Genomic DNA, 12,441 nt, shown 5'->3' with positions numbered 1-12,441 from the left:
TAAATATTTAAACATCTATTTTCCAATAAATGTTGTATTTTGTGAAGTTTTGCTCACAGTCCAGTAACTAGACCCACTTTACCCAACTTCATGGTAAATAAATAATACTATGAAAGCCTGTTTAAACAACCACAGTCAACCGATTTAATTTCTGTACCTGAAAAAAAAATGTTAAATGAGAGAGATGATCCATTCATTAAATTTTGGATGTTAATAAGTCGCAGGCATCTGGAAGAGCGGGATCCTTTGGTGATTTCATATCAGCAGGATAAGTAATTAGACTGAAAACTGTTTAACAGGGCATGAACAGCGGAAGGAAATCCATAATGAGAATGGAATGAAGCACAGCATTGGGGAAGGAGGGGAAGAGCCTTACACATGAAAGAGTGGATGCAGGTGGAAATCCTGTTTACTTCTTTTCTCAAACTTCACATCCTTTTGAATGTTCCTCTGAGCCCTTTATGTTTCATTGGATAAGCTTAATGCTTTTACATTTAATAAATTAAATTTGGAATGCTTGGTAATAAGCAAACTGGAACTTACTGAATATAAGCTCCTGTTGCACAGTGAATAATAACTAAGCAACAAGTCCCCTCTGTTTGTGAAGTAGTGTTCAAGAAATTTCAAGTAGATAATGAGGTTGTCCAAGGGACTCTTCTGTCTTGTCCCGCTCTGTGTGGCTTTAAACATAGTATGGAATTATAGAAGAGCCTTTTTGGATTTAAAAATGCTCTGAATTCTTTAGTTCAGAACATCAGGTGTCTGCACTTAGAGTAAATAGTTTCCCACGGCAGACTCAACTGGCTCTTCCTTGCTGGGCCTCTGCTTTTCACTTACCTTTCTTTTGGGAGGCACTCAAGGCAGTAGAAGCTCTGAAAATGGACATAAGCAACAAGGAAAAACAGGCAAATAGGAAGAATGTAAGTGTCTAGCCTATGGTGTGGCCTACCAACCTGCACAGCCAAGTCATTTGGTGTCTTTAATCCCTATACTCCACAGAGGCGTTGCCATGGAGCTGGAATCCTCTCTTATGCTAGTACAGCTACCAGAAATGGCCATGGCCATGCAAAGTAGCATACTGTGGCTCTGGTGACAAACCAAGTGCAATGACAATGCTAGGAAGCCGACATTAGAGCACAGCTATATTCTATAGGTATTTGGCTTCGTAGAACTGAAGGGATTACCAGGTTCGCCCTTGGGCTGGTCCCAGAGATGTTGCTCATTGGAATAATTTCCTTTGGAACAGTGTTACTTCAAGCAAGGCTTATTTTGTATACTTGTGAATCCTGTGCCTCACCTTCTCCTCTCAAGCATATGGAAGAAAAGAAATTTCCCAGAGGGTCCTGGTAACCTTCAGAGATAGGCAAAGGTTGTGAGATTCTGCTTTGAGGAGCACAATTAATTTATTAAGCAACTCACTAGGATTACTAATGTTAAAGACACCCTATCAAGGCTGATTCCTCACTCTGGCACTTCGAGTGCAGAAGGTGGGGACCTGCAATGATTTTAAAAATTAATACTGGCCACTCCAGGCTTGTGTTAAACTCCCAAGGTTACAGTTTTTCTCTAACTTTGGCTTGGTAAACGCTGCCACCACGCAAATGCAAACCCCTTTTCAGATCCCAGGAAGGTGCACTTGGGAATTCCTTTCTGTGGGGTACCCTCAAGCCCTTTCATCCCCTTTCCCCCTCCGGGGAAGAGCTAAGAAAGAAAACAAAGGCAATTAGCTGTTGCCACCAGCTAATTTAACAACATCTGCACAAACCTTTTAAGACACCAAAAATCCAATCCTGATTTTATTAAAAGCAAAAAGAAATAAAATACATCTGGAATTTAGGCTTTTGCTGGATTTTAAAAGAGCAATTCCAAAAATCAAGCCCACCAAAATAGCTTTCTTGGGGGTTCAGCTCAAAGATTACAAGCACACAAAAACATCTGGGGTTCGCACAGAGGAATCCACAAGCCTTACATAAAATAAAAGAAATAAATCTTATTGCATCTGTTTAAACATTCTCTGTCTCAATGAATCCTTCTAGGTATGGACGATGAATTTTCATACCTGGTCCAAACTTTGCACAGCATTCCAGCTGTCCCCCTTCTCTTCAGCCCAGAGAGAAGAAGGGAGAGACAAAGGGAAAGCTTTTTTCCACCTTTTAAGAAGTTCTAGTCTTCCCCTTGGCTCTTTTGGTCAGGTGCCCACTTCCTTTTCTTTACCTGGGGGACTTTTTAACCTTTAAAGGTAAAGCAAGCAGCCACCAAGAGGGACTTTATAGCTAACTGTCTGGCTGGGTGTCCATAAAAGGGAACTACCCCTCCCCTTCATTTATCACCCCCCACTTCACAGAGCCACTAGGTGCCAGACAGAGAACGTTATTTTGACAGGAGAGAAAACGTATCTCATTTCCCATACAGCCCCCTATAGAGCAGACTGTGATCTTGCAGTGAGATTGTTATAGGATAAGGAATAATGTACCAGTTTTCTGTATTGGCACTTGTTAAAGAAATAGCTTTCCTTCTGTAGACTACTGTGGATTTTAGGGCCTCAGAACGGAGGGTCACTTGAAAATATATAGTACAAATAGCAATTAGCTGCATCAGTGGTACATTACCAGGCCTCTACTAAATTTTGAAGCGGGACAGAAGATAAAAGATTTGTGTCTGCCTTCTGAATTGTCTTAGGGAATCATGGCTCTGTGTGATGCAGGACCGGCTCTAGGCACCAGCAAACCAATTGTGCTTGGGGGGCAGCACAATTCCAGGGGCAGCATTCTAGGAGTTCTTTTTTTTTTTTTTTTTTGGTTGGTGCAGCAAAAAACCTAGAGTCGCCCCTGGTGTAATAGGTAGGAATCTGCACTTCAATTTAGGGATCATTCCCAATTCATTTACAAAAGATTCAAACTATTTGCTGAAAGAATCAATCAATGTAATTTAGAGAAAAGTTTGTTATTGCAATCCATAAAATAAGACATGCCAGAACTACTTGCATCTTGAAGAATTCCTTTGCCAGCAGAAATTTGAAGGTTTAAATTCAGATAGTTTCAGCTTTCAAATTTTTCATGCTGTAAACTAACAAACCATTCTAGAAGATATGGCCTTCTGTTGTTTCACTGGGCAGACAAGTTCACTCTGATAGATTTCAAAGTAGTGTTAACATAAATTGTTTGTTACTCTCTACTATTTATCCCTTTAAATAATACTTAGAAATTTATACTTTTCTTATGGAATAAAATTAAATGAAAGTAGTGCTTCTAAACTTTTCTTCATAAGAATTCCCACTAGCAGACCTGTTCCAAAGAATCAGTTGAAGATAGTTGGCAATTTTCCCAAAATTTGTTCACATGCATAATATTACCACTCTTCAATTGAGAAATCATAAAATAACTAATTAAAAAGCTCAGCCCACCTGAAGCGGTTTGAAGGATTGGAGTCAAAGACTGGGGAATGCCATCTAACTGCAGAAGTCATCACAGTGGGGAGGTTGGGGTGGAGAAGGCGAAAGTTAAAGTTAACATTTGGTGGAAAGTTTAAATATGTATACAGATTCTATAGGGTGGTCATTTCAGTTTCTATAAGCAAATATTGAAATTGGCAAAGATCAAGTTTACATAAGAAATATTACACTAAAATAGTATATTCTTTACTGGAGAGGCCCTGCATTTTAAAAGGATTAAAAATCCCGTGCTGTTCTGTGATGGTGGAGCAGAAGAAGGGGAGGGAAGGGGAGTTATAGTTTTGATTGTTTAATTTCTAAGGCAGCTGATCAGAAAAGACATTTGCAAATTTAAAGGACAGCATTCAATTAAATTAAAACTGCATAGGAATTATATAAACTGATTTGTGTTCATTAATGAATAAAAGCAAGATACTTTATTGAGCACTGTTCAAAATACACAACATAAATTCAGGTTTCCACATCCAACAAGATTTAAAAAAAAAAATTAAAATTAAGAACGCACCAAATTTAGAAGATGAAATGCACATTCATGATCATCACTGAGCAGTTCTGAATAGCAGAATCCCTGAAGCTCTTTGGTGTTCTTTAAATACAGAAAATGCAAATGGATTTTTCTCTATTCGAAAATGGGGGATGGGGAAGAAGAAGTTAGGTAATTACTTCTGCTCTCCTCCTATGGTGGAAACTTACAGTATAGTAGATCAAGCTGGGCAGAGCTCTTTTCATTTTAAACATAACGCTACCTGCCTCCTTCCTCTTACAGTTAGCTTCTTGTTTGTGATTCCTGTCAGCGGTGAAATACAATGTAATCTCTGTAGTCTTTCTGATTCTCGTGCTAGTAATGATATCTGACATGCAAATAGTGTTAGTGCTCGATCTCCAAGCACAGAGTACCTGCCTTCAGCTTTGTTTTGAGCAACTGAATGCTTGTTTTTAATATGAATAAATCTACCATTTTAAAATGTTCAGACATTACAAGATACAATGGGACTGTGGGTTGCAATGCTGCAAAGAGTCTGAGCCTGAAGCAATGGTAGGAAGATGGTATGATGCCATCTACCTGAGAAGGAGATGGTATTCATCTACCAGGGGATATAAGCAGCCACCAAATCTTGAATTGTACATTTGCCGTAGCATTGTAGCTAAGGCTGAGTTTCTTTCATCTTTGTGAGTTCCCACTTTCAAGTTCTTATCATTGTCTTGCATGTCCCAGGCTTGTTCTTGGCTATTTTTGTGTTTTCATAGTGTTAAAAGTTGGTGATTTTTATGCTTACAGAAATTTTGTGAGTTGGTTTTTTGCACTAATACTGTTCAGATTTAAAATTTGCTGTCACAATTCAGGGCAGCTGCACCTGTACTTCTTGTCAGTGGTCCAGCAAGGGCACTCACCCTCAGTTTTCCAGCTCCCTGGCTGTTGCCTTTGTGGGTGGAGACCTGTGTCTCACTCCCTTCTCAACTGAGTATGTCCAGGTTGCACATTTCCCTTCCTTCACTGTGGTGTTCACATGCTGCAGAGATAGGCTGCCCAAGCACACCTGTTTGCTTTCTCTTCAGAGATGGTTAACAGTGTGACTGCCCAAGATTGTTGATACCAAATAGCTCTTTTAGTGCAAGCCTATTTTATTTTTAAAGTAAAAGCTCTACAGAGAAAACATATTGAAAACAATAAAAGAACCTACACACGTACTAATAAGTTTACCAGAGATCACCCCAACTCGAACCCGGACTCTGGCAGAGGCAGTCCTCCAGCCTCCTCCCCACCCAAAGGGGTTTACTTTATGGTCACAAGTTCATCACAGCTTTATCTCAAAATAGTCTTATGGGGCCTATCAAGGCTCCTTCCCCACTCTGAACTTTAGGGTACAGATGTGGGGGCCTGCATGAAAACTTCTAAGCTTAACTACCAGCTTAGATCTGGTCCGCTGCCACTACTCCCAATGTGCTAATTCCCTTCCCTGGGTAGCCTTGAGAGACTCTTCACCAATTCCCTGGTGAATACCAATCCAAACCCCTTGGATCTTAAAACAAGGAAAAATTAACCATCCCCCCTCCTTTCTCCCACCAACTCCTAGTGGATCAAGATCCAACTCCCTTGGATCTAAAACCAAGGAAAAGCAATCAGATTCTTAAAAAGAAGGCTTTTAATTAAAGAAAAAATAAAAATCATCTCTGTAAAATCAGGATGGAAAATAACTTTACAGGGTAATCAAGCTTAAAGAGCCCAGAGGAACCCGCTCTAGCCTTAGGTTCAAAGATACAGCAAACAGAGGTAAACACCCTAGTAAAAAGTATATTTACAAATTGAGAAAACAAAGATAAAACTAACACGCCTTGCCTGGCTGTTTACTTACAAGTTTGAAATATGAGAGACTTGTTCAGAAAGATTTGGAGAGCATGGATTGATGTCTGGTCCCTCTCAGTCCCAAGAGCGAACTCTCCCCAAAAACAAAGAGCACAAACAAAAGCCCCCCCCCCATCCCCCAAGATTTGAAAGTATCTTGTCCTCTTATTGGTCCTTTGGGTCAGGTGTCAGCCAGGTTACCTGAGCTTCTTAACCCTTTACAGGTAAAAGGATTTTGGAGTCTCTGGCCAGGAGGGATTTTATAGTATTGTACACAGGAGGGCTGTTACCCTTCCCTTTATAGTTATGACATGCCCCCCAAATCACAGATAGTGTTGGACAGCCGGTTCCACACTGGCTGTGATTTCTTCTTGGAGCTCTAGGAGAAAACAGAGTTAATGAGACACATGCACCTTTAGACATACTACTGATTATATAAAAACTAACAATATGTCCCACATTCCAAGAACAATTGGATACTTGGGTGGAGCAGGGCTGGGGGAAGGCCAACGGAGCTGGGGAGCTCCGGCCTTGAAAACCCCAGGCTGCGGCCTAGTCTAAGGCCAATTGTGTACTGGGATTGCAGAGGGGAGCCCACGGGTAAGCCGAGGCAGCAGGTCCAAACCCCTCCTTGCCTGTGATGAGTGGCTTACACTGCAGTCTGCCCCAGGGTGCGGGGGTTAGACGATGACTGGCAGTAGTCTTATAGTGAGGCGAGGTGGGGATATGGGGTGGGGGTTCCCTGGGGAGGGGCGACCCTGAGAGAAAGGGGTTACTGCCAAGGGGCAGCACCCCAGATAACAGGGCACCGGGTCCGGGAGGGACACAGGGGCCAAGCAGCAGCGGGACACCAGCCTGCAGAGGGCGCTCTGGAGGCTGAGTGAGCTAATTCCCAGAGACAACCAGCAGGAGGCACCGCAGGGGTGAGTCCCACATCGCTACAGGCTGATAATGAAGGAAGTATATCAGCATCCCCATCCCTACTAGGGAAGATACATACTATTTCACAATTACACATACATAATTTCATTTTTAATACACTGGACCCCAAAGGTATTAAACCTAGTTCAATAAGGTTTAACTTAATTCAGTAAAGTTTATCTTAATTCCTTAATTATCTTAATTAAGGTTGTTCAGGATATTGTCAATCTGTCATGTGCATCATGGTCAGTGCGGGATGTCTGCTTTAAGAATGAACACAATTGAGAAATGAAGGAGCTAGGCTCTAATGAAAATACTGGGATATGCACTTCCTTAGCCCTGGTAGGCCACTTTGTAGTGGTCTGGTAGTGCAAAGGAGCTGTAAATAGGGCTTCAGTGGCCAGCTGAGGAATGTTGGGATGTAATCGGAGGAAAGGGGTATAGACAGAATTCCCCTGCACTGTGGAGATTCCTGCCTGCTAGAATGGTTCAGTGGGGGCCATTGTAGCTAGGTGCAAGTTAGTGAATGGTGCCAGGATGAGGAAGTATAAAGGTGGCTTGGGACACCTTTCCCTTTCACTACCCTCAATCCTATATCAAGTAGAGCTCAGTCAGATCCAAGAGTTTAGCCTCAAGTATGTCTGAATGACTACACACAGACCTTTGCTATTCTGACCCCCTTCCTGCCTAGTCAATCTTCTCTTCCCTGTTTTACCACATACGTTTTTTCTCCCATCTGTTTTAAAGGTGGTGTTCAAATGGGCCCTGCATGTCTTGTGACCTTTCTGCTGTGCAGGATCCTGTGCCCGCAATTTCTGATCTAATGCGCTCTGTGTCATTGCACCCCAGCCCCACCGCCCACATTTGAAATTGCAGGTACCAAACTACAGCAGAAACCAGACATAGTTAATCCCTGGAAATGTCATCTTGACCCATTGTCCTCCTTCCCCCTGAACCCACATACTTCAAGAGGGTGTCGGATGTACATGAAGTGCCCTTCATAATTTATGGATGTTTGTGTGTTGTTGGCACATTGAATATAAAACCACCAAGAGAGAGAAAATACAAGAGTTAAGGGTCCAATCCATGGCCCACTGCATCACTAAAAAGACTCACATTATCTTCAGTGGGCTATAGACAAGGCAATAAGTGTTCTACTTATGGTGTTTTAAAGTCTCTTAAACCTTTTTAGTTTCGTTTACCTGACGAAAGGTATTATGTACTGTGTGCTAAATTATGCCAACATTTATTACACCAGTGCAATCCCACTGAAGTCTATTAGATTGCGCCTTGTAACTTGAGAAAAGAATTAGTCTCTTAACGCTCCTCCAGGGAAAAGTAATCCTAACATTTTGTTGTAACATCACCATGAATCTGAAAAAGGGACATATTACCTATAGATATATGAAAAAATGTTCTGTAACATCCATTGTAGTAGGACCTTTTAGTGCTTTATGGTAGAATCCGTACAATCTTAACTTGAAATAAGTGAAAGACGAAGCATTCAGATAAACTACAAATAAATGAACAGGTCAGATTTCAGTCACATTTTGAGAGTAAATACATGTTTTTTTTAGCAGGGTCTTAAGGGATTTTTTTTTTTTAAACATAAGAATAATTTGTGGCAAAATTTGAGATATTTAAATTTAAAGTAGATGAGCATTTGTATTCAGGATGTCCGTAGCAGAATCATAACTGAGAGTGACTTTTGCATTCATCCCAGGAATGACAAAGGAGAAAATCCACTAAGACAACCTTTATGAAGGCTAAAGCTTTTCATATCAAAACAAAATCAAAATTTGTATTGAAGCAAAGTTTATTCAGGAAAAATGAAGCAAGAAATACTTGACTCGTACTTTTTATAAACATTGCTGGTCAAGACAAGACATTGTTAAATCTCTTTAGAGTAGTTCAGGTACTTTGAATAGTTAATTGATCATTTAATGTGGGTTATTTTTGGTTTAATATTCCTGTATGTGAACATGTAGTTTGTACAGTGATGGTTATTTGCATAGATAGTTCTGACTCTTCATCTACAATAACTGATAGGGATTATTTATTACCAAAAATTGTAGGTAAAACAGAATATGAGGGACTGTATCCTGAAAAGCAGTGACTCAGAAAAGGACTTAAGGGCCATGGTAGATAACCAGTTAAACGTGAGCTCTCAGTGTGATGCTGCAGCTAAGAGGATGAACGTTATCCTTGGATGTGTAAGTAGAGAAATACCAAGTAGGATCTGGGAGGTGATATAGCCTCTGTTTCTGGCATTAGTGAGGCTGTTACTGGAATCCTTTGTCCAGATTTGATGTCCACACTTTGTAACAGTTTAGGGAATATGTCTGTATCCAGTTACAATTCCATTTGGTTTTATGAACACTATTTGGGCTTGTAACAATCGTTGTGAATTGGATTGTTCATTTGGTAGCTGGCAAGGAAGTCCAAATAGTGTTCATAAAACCAAATGTAGTTCACTGCTCTCCTATTCCTTACTAATCGGAACCAAACTGCAGGAAAGGAAAAAATTGTATGCTGTTAACTGGTTTGACTGTACTTCCTATGTGGCCAACTTGCGGGGGAGGGGAATGTATAGGGATAGCAAAGCTGGATGCTCAAAGAATGAAAATCATTTGTTACAACAAAAACTTGAGTGGTGGACATGTCATGAGATCAGAGAGAAATCTGCCAGTAACTTCTGTTTTCCATCAGAACCAGAAAAATATCCAAATCATATTGATAGTGAATCAGATCCAGAGATTTGAAATATAAGATAAGCATTGCGCACAGCATGTATTTTCTGTGGGTCTTAGGATAATGCAAGACCATATTTTTTCTTAAGTTTACATGTGAAGTAGTGGAATACCACTCATTATTTCAAAGGTTTATATGAAAATGTCTCTGCCCCATCTATATCTACTCACACATATCTATGGATGGATGTGTGTGGGTGTATTTGCATATATATAATCTCTATATATCTATATGTATACACACTTTTTAAAATTCAAAATTGAAAGGTTCATATTAGGGCTGAGTGTATTGATATCTGAAAAGGAAGAATTACATTCTAAATTGTTGAGATATTTCTAGAAAAAGACTATTTAACAGTAATTTAGAGCTCTGTGCACACATATCCTGTGTGAAAAACAATGAAGTTCTTGAAATATGTGGTAAAATGGTTAATCAGGTCTACCTAAAAGTTTATCCATTATCTCATTTGAATGACAATCATGTATATTAGTTTTTTCAGTGTGGTAGAGTGGGGCTTTAGTTTATATTAGACAGTCAGATGGAATAAACTGATTGGGGACAGCAAGAATAGTTCAGCTTTTATAAACAGTATCTCATGATGGTATCTATCATTTCATACTGTGCTTTAAATAGGAGACAAAATCTTTGGGCCATATACTTGCATGTAACGGTACACACATTGGCCTTGGAAAAACAGAGGGAATTGCACATGTGAATCCAGGGGTAGAATTTAGACCTTTGTGTGAAGAGTTGTTCATATTGAACAATTTTTAATTATTTTTTTTTACCCAAAATGGTTGGGATTGGGGATTTCAGCTATTTGCTGATATAGGGGGGGAAAAAGGAGACACATCAGATATTTATTTATTTTGTGTGTGTACCGTACAAGGGACATAGATTCTATAGCACTCACTTTTTAACCACACGTGATGACGGTGTAATATAATTGCAAGAAAAATCATTGTTGCAGCTAGTCAGTTTTTGTTGTTTTTTTTTAAATATATCCCATTACAATATCAGCTCTGACTGTATTCAAGTTTGCCTTCCTGAACTTCATCTGATGGATATCAATCTTCATACACCTCCTGTCTTTGAAGGAAACCCCTCTGAGTCTTAGGTGCTTGAGTCTGAGGTTCTTGTGCCATTGCAAGGATGATATCTGTTCGAGTTCTTCCTTCCCTTCTTTTAAAGAACAGTTTATCATCTCCTCCCTCCATGTAGCAGGGTTATTTTTTAGCATGATCACTTTTGGATGCACAAATACTGTAATACCCGTGCTACTTTTTTGTCCTGTGTCACTTGTCCTCTGTTCACTTTCATTCCAAATTTTCTAAGGATGGTTTATAATACAATTTTTCTAATTATTTTTATAATGTGTTTGTGCTACTGCACAGCATCCCCAAGTGTCTTGGTGGGAGTGCTTTATAAATTATTACTGTTCAAAACTATTAGCGACACTAATGGTTAAATGTCTGTGGTCTCTCAGATTTTCTACATTAGGTCCCATGGAACACCAGTTCTGTACTTCTCTAAAATTATTAGAAGCTCAATTCAGAACTCCTTACTTAGTCTAAACTCCCATTGGGACTTCAGTGAGAATATGGCCTTAGTGAAGAGAGAGTGAATAGGGCCCTTAATTACTATAGTGCCAAAGCAATGCTTAAGTGAAATACATTAGTAAAATTAAAATTTGTCTTCATTCCCTTGGTGGGTAATACAGTTAATGAATATAGATCTGACCAAATTAAGATAATTTATTTCATTGGCTGGCGTCATTGTAAAACTTTTCAGTGTATTATAACTCTTTTATACAAACCTTAAACAGAAGCAGTTCTTGTATCCGCTTCAAAGACCAGGAAGGTTAAAAGTTTTAAGTGTATTAAACCAATTTTCTTAATTACATCTGTAGTATAGCTTTTTTTTTTCTTTTCTTCCATTTAGAATTCACAATGTACTCTTCAGGCACCTTCTTTTCCAGCAATTTATACCAAGGATTTTTAATAACCATTATTTACACTATAGTTATTTTTTTTAAATCCCACATTTTTGTTTCAAAAGATAGCATTTTTAATGCTTGATATTGCTCATTTTCTCCTACTCCTCTACTTGCACTTTACATTCCTCACTTTTCTTGTTTGCTATCCCTTTGCCCATCTCTCACATTTCTGTCTCATGCCTTCTATTGTGCTGTTGCCTGTGGTGAATCTTCCCACTTCCTATCTGCCAGCTCCTTTTCTTTCCTTCTTAAAATCCCTTACAAGAAAAAAGCAATGTTCAGATATGGGCACAACAACCAAAGACCATGAGAAACTTCTCTAGTTTCGTTGCAAAATCAAATCACAGGTCAGATTTGCTGGGGTCTGTGAACCTTTTAAGGGAAGTTCGCAGCTTTGCACTGAAAGCAGGTGGAAGTTGGTGCTTTCAGCTGAACATCACTTTGAGATTTTGGGCTTATTGGAACCTGAAACTCAATGTAAAATTCAAGGGATAAGAAATCATGTGTTTAGAAACTAAGCCCTTTCAAATGGAATCTGCCAAATTTTCACCCTAGTGTACTCCCGCATGTTTTCACTTAGATGGTTAATGGTTACATGGTTAATGTTACTTTGGAAACAGGATGTATATGTAGAGATATATACATTGGTGCTATAATTTAAATATTCTTTGTTCTACCAAAATAGGCTGCTTTAACAGGGATGTCCAGGCTCGTCTGTTGTCACTCTAGCTTCAGGTGGGATCCTGAGAAATTGCTTCTGAGTCATGCTAGCAGATGGATCCTGTTAGTTCCAACCAGGATAATAAAGGGGGGTCTGAATATATTTTTGAGCCACAGAAAATTATGACCGAGTAGATTCTGGAGGGAAAACCTATGGACAGCCAAGCTTAGAGAGTAATCCTGTACTGAAGTTTGTTACTGTATGTGAATTACCAATTAGGAGCACTCCCAGGAAGGGAGTGAGGTTGGACAGTAACT

The 12,441-nt window shown here is 39.5% G+C and overlaps 1 protein-coding gene across 12 annotated transcripts in view; it reads left to right on the top strand.

Annotated features, from left to right (window-relative positions):
* Positions 1-12,441, top strand: part of PARD3 (par-3 family cell polarity regulator) — a 664,911-nt gene that overhangs the window by 330,426 nt on the left and 322,044 nt on the right. The window lies entirely within an intron of this gene.

Source organism: Malaclemys terrapin, chromosome 2 (assembly GCF_027887155.1).
Source record: "Malaclemys terrapin pileata isolate rMalTer1 chromosome 2, rMalTer1.hap1, whole genome shotgun sequence".
Taxonomy (NCBI): Eukaryota; Metazoa; Chordata; order Testudines; family Emydidae; genus Malaclemys; species Malaclemys terrapin.
This window is presented reverse-complemented; position numbering and strand designations above follow the sequence as displayed.